Genomic DNA, 5,364 nt, shown 5'->3' on the forward strand with positions numbered 1-5,364 from the left:
TCAGAAGAGACTACTTGAATTATGCAATTTGGTTCCTATTTACGGCCACAGTGCTTGCTATAGCGTACCAATTCGCGCCATCCTTCGGCATGCCTACCGCCTTGTTCCTCTATGCCGTTTCAGCTGCAAGCAGTGCTCTTATTTTCTACTTCTACATAATCTATGATGACGAAATTGGTTGCGCCGAACGCTGTCCCACTGATGAAAATAAAAATTCTAGTCAGTGTCACGTTGACATGAAATTCAAGCATTCTGATTCAATTTTGGAGAAAGTATAATTGTTAACTTGAATGAAATTTCACCGTTTTTTCATCCAGACACAAATCGGAAAATTGAGTGTGGGTGTGGATGCACGTGAGTATGTATTAATAAAATAATAATAAAAAAAGATTTACCCTGCAAGTCCAAATTTTTATTTACCTCACATCATTGATTATGTGAAAGTACAAAGAATTTCCCTTAATTATAGAGAGAAATTTTACACTCCCAATGATTTTTAACCCATTTTTCCTCTCGATTTTACTTATTTATAGACGGTTACAACCTCCTCTAGCCTGGGGCCTAATTTGTTCTCTTTTGCCTGGACTCAACTTCTCTCATTTTAATATGGGTTTCCGCAATGACTTCATGGATTTGGGCCCATCCAGCGCGAACTCGCTCCATCCTGGCTATCCATACCCGACCCGTCCTTTGCAATACGGATCAAACCAAGCTCAGGTCATTTTGGTATCCTCATCTGCCCCTAATAATCTCTCCCCTCATTAATGAGGGTGAGATTATTGAAAAGACACGATCTTGGTCTGATGGCTCGGAGCGATGGCACGAGGAATCGAACGGCTGGCACAAAAATCCAAACTTCGAGATCTGCAGCGCCACTTTTTGCCTTACCTTTTGAGTTCCATGTTGCCTTTACTTTTTCTCCTTATAAATTCCGATTTTTCAACTTTCATCTTTCTTTTTTATATCTTGCTTCTACTCTCCGCTGCCTTCCTGCACATTCCGACGAGTTTTTCCTTTTCGATTTTTGGCTACTGTGCTGTTGCTGTGTTCATCACAAACTTCCAAGGTCAGTTTTTTTTTTTTTTTTTTTTTTTTACCTCTCTCTTTGAAAAAGACACCTTTATTGCCTAGGACTCCTCCTCTTCTCTATGACTCCCCCTAATTTGAACGCCATTCGATCCAAGAATAACATTCCCCATGATGTTTCTCTCAGAGTCTATCCAATAAACTTAGATGGGAGATCTGGTGAGGGTCTTCTTCCTGGGGAAGTTTTATTCTCCGCCGTTCATTTGAATGTCGTTAGGTTCCCCCTACACCCATTCTTTTGTTATGCTTTCAACAAATTGGGGCTTTGCCCTATGCAGGTTAACCTAACTTCCTTAGGGTAATTTCAGTCCTCTTGTTCTTGAATCGTGACAGGGGTCTCAACCTTGACATTATCGACCTTCTCCTCTGCTACCGGATTAATAAAATTTCACAAAATGATTTGTACTATCACTCATTCCCTATTGACAAACGGTCGATCTGCACTGATAAAAACTCATTTGAAAAAGGTTGGAGACAAAACTTTTTGTGGTTAGTGGGAATTGGCGGACTCCGCTCGGCCAGTCTTTCTCTATCCCTTCTTCCTTTGGAACATGCTCTGTCTCTGGCTACAAAAAGCTGAAAACACATCTTACTGAATGCCATTGTGAAAGTTGCCTTCCTCGTTTTTGCACTTTTCTTTGTAGATGCCTTCAAATTCCCCATGATGAACTGGTTTATAGCGTCTGCAGGGCTAGGTAAGACATCTTGCAAGAGAGTGTGCTGAACAATGTCCCTTCAACTACTGATTTGCTTACATTTGACAATCTCTCTGACATCTCTCTTTTAGGGTCCACAATGGAGAGCATTCAGATCCCATCTTTCAGCAGGAGGAGGCGTTCTGCTCCTACTTCTTCTAAAGCTCCTACTACCACATCATTATCTACACCTGCTACCACATCGTCCACGCTTGCTGTCTCTGCCCCAGAGCAAGCTGTGATTGCTCCAACTGTGACTCAAGTCACAAACCGTTCTGCTGTTGAGCCTTCTGAGCTCACTCATGCTGAGAACCCTATTGTGGATCACACTGCTGAGATCCATCCTACTGCTCCCATCATTATGCCTTCCAACATCTCGTATGATACTTCCTTAGAGAGCACTCAGGATGCTGAAAATTCTCAGGACAATGGAGGACCAACTAGTGCTGGTCTGTCAGAAAAAAGTTTAGGAAAAAGGCCAATGCCTGAGGGCGGTCATGACCGGAGTGATGTCACACCAGCCAAGGAATGAACTGGTAATGGGCTAACCTGGGCTATAGACCAGGTCCAATTGAAGAAATTTTTTTAATACTATTGTTCCTATGAGCCCATGTACCACTTTTCCTCTTTCTATCAGCCCAGCCCAATTCATAATATTTTTATAAATAAAAGGAGTTATAAAATTTGCATAGACCAAACCTTAAATATGAGTAAACCCACGAACCATAGACAGACCCAATCACAAAATAAACCATAATAAAACATAACATGGCCCAACTTAGTAAATCAAACACATTGTTAGTCTATGGAAGAAGACCTAAACTCTTCGTGTGTAAGATACTAAGGCATAGGTGGATGTGTATGATTGATTATTATTGTTAATCCAGTGAAATATTGAATTTTATTTTTGTAAAAAAAAAAAGGTCTTTGTTGATGACTTGTTGATAATTTCTTGTTAAATTGTGTAATTTACTATATAATGGATTAATAACTAGTTAGGGGCGGAGCACATAGGTCTTACTTTCTAATGTGAATTTTTTAATAAGGAACATATATATCTTGCATTCTTGTAGGTGTTTTGTTTTAGTACTTGCATGAAGCAGACTTCAGTGGATTCTTGACTATGAAAATACATTAGAGTTTGGAAGTGTAAATATGTTAAAAGGATGTAAATTATTGGGTTAAATTAAATGACTGATCATGAGAATTCTTATTTAGAGCATGAATGACACACTAAGCAATCATGGGTTTAATTATTTTTAGCCTTCCTTACTTTGTAATCCTAGCTCCGCCCCTGCCACCAGCCCGAAGGACCAGGATGGCTTCTTTCAGAGTTACTGAACCATTACCCCCTGCTTGGTTCTTCATTCCAGAGGGCAAATCAGCTAGAACCTCTGGTCCAACTACATCCGTTCTTCCATGGCGTTGCTCAGCTGTGAGGATGGCTCGACCATTGGCCCCACCGACTTTGTGTACAAGGACCTTCTCACCTCCTTTGCTTTCTACAAGGGTTTCTAGACCCCCAAGGACCTTGAGATTCAAAACAAACTATCTTTTGGAGAGATGTTCCAGCGGTTCCCAGCTGCTGCCATAAAGGTAACTCCTCTTTTTATTGAAATATGTTTCCTTTCTACTATAACTCTTTATTAGCTAGTCTGACCTGAATTTCCCTTCCTTTACGCAGACTCTATTCAAGATGTTCACCTTCCAAAAGACCATTGAGAATCTGAATAAAAAACTTAAATCCCTCTCTGTGGGCCTTAAAAGGTCTGTTGAAGCAGAGAATCGCCTTGAGGCCAAAGTTGCTGAGCTTGAGTCTTAGCTGAGCGAGTCAGAGAAGGGGGTTGCTGACTTAAAGGCAGAGAAGGACGGTCTGGCAAATGAGAGGGACTCCCTCAGAGCCGAACGGGATACCCTGAAGGCCGAACGGGATTCTCTTCAGGATGAGGTTGATGTCTTGAAGACTGAGAAGAGCGTTGCTCTGACAGAAAGGGACTCTCTCAAAGCTGAAAAGGGAGACCTTCAGCGTTCACTCATTGCTGATCGGTTGTCTCATGCCAACTCACAGGAGAAGCTCTTAAGTGAACGCTCTTTCTTACTGAACATGATTGGCAAAGTTGAAGGGGGTATGAAAGCTCTCCTTGCTTGCTTCACCAGAACCAGTGCCATCCGGTATGCTGAAGGGTACAGAGATGGTTTTATTGACCGTTTTCCCCCTGAAGGCGAATCAAGCTCTTGTGCTGCTCCAGATGAATTAGATGTTTCTCTGGATATCCACCCCCTAAACAATTATCAAAACCCACCATGCGACCCTGCTGAGAATATCTTCATCGAGTGCATAGAGGTTGTATCCTCAGGAATTGTTCCACCCTTTCATCCCCTGAACATTCCTCCAATTTCTACTATTGTGCCCTCTTCCTCAATTATTACTGACAGACTTATGCTTGCTGAGGGGGTGATTCATCTTGACTCCCCCCCTAAGGATGATAGGGCAGCTGAGAATGGAGAAGACCTCAATGGTCCCGAGGATAATGGTAGGGAGAATGACAGGTCACAGCCTGGAGAAGATCATGAGAACTGACATCCTGTAGCAGTTATATATATATATATATATATATATATATATATATATATATATATATATATATATATATCTACATGTATCCTCAGATCATCAAGCTATGTACCTTAGGACCTTTTTTCTAATGAATGACAATGCTTTTGTTGAGCATGACTTCCATTCTTCAAGTTTTCCATTTTCAACCTTGTTGTGTATTTTCACAAGTGTTTGGTGTTCGGCCTGGTTATCGATCTGGCTTTATTTTATTTTGAGCAAGTGTTCGGCGTTCGGCTTGTAGTGCCAGCTGCCACTAACTTTGCTGAATGCCTGGCGCTCGGCTTGAACGCCACTTGCCACTTGGCTTTATTTTTATTTTTGAGCAAGTGTTTGGCGTTCGACTCAAAGTGCCAGCTGCCACTAACTTTGCTGAATGCCTGGCGCTCGGCTTGAACGCCACTTGCCACTTGGCTTTATTTTTATTTTTGAGCAAGTGTTTGGCGTTCAGCTCAAAGTGCCAGCTGCCACTAACTTTGCTGAACGCCTGGCGCTCGGCTTGAACGCCACTTGCCACTTGGCTTTATTTTTATTTTTGAGTAAGTGTTTGGTGTTCGGCTCAAAGTGCCAGCTGCCACTAACTTTGTTGAACGCTTGGCGCTTGGCTTGAACGCCACTTGCCACTTGGCTTTATTTTTATTTTTGAGCAAGTGTTTGGCGTTCGGCTCAAAGTGCCAGCTGCCACTAACTTTGCTGAATGTCTGGCGCTCGGCTTGAACGTCACTTGCCACTTGGCTTTATTTTTATTTTTGGCGTTTGGCCCCAAAGTGCCAGCTGCCACTAACTATACTGAATGGGAAGGATGCCAACTGATTTTTTGAGCAAAGTAAACATTTTTTTTATAAAACTTAGGAATTTCGTACACTTGCAAGTATGCAATTTAAAGCGTGCATATTGTTTGAAATTAAATTCTACTTCTACTGGTAGTACCTTTTCAGGGACGTAGCATTCCATGGCTTATTGACCACC

The sequence above is a fragment of the Cornus florida genome, unplaced genomic scaffold (assembly GCF_030987335.1).
Source record: "Cornus florida cultivar Cherokee Brave unplaced genomic scaffold, ASM3098733v1 CherokeeBrave_3.0.0_Hap2_Chr11, whole genome shotgun sequence".
Classification (NCBI taxonomy): domain Eukaryota; kingdom Viridiplantae; phylum Streptophyta; class Magnoliopsida; order Cornales; family Cornaceae; genus Cornus; species Cornus florida.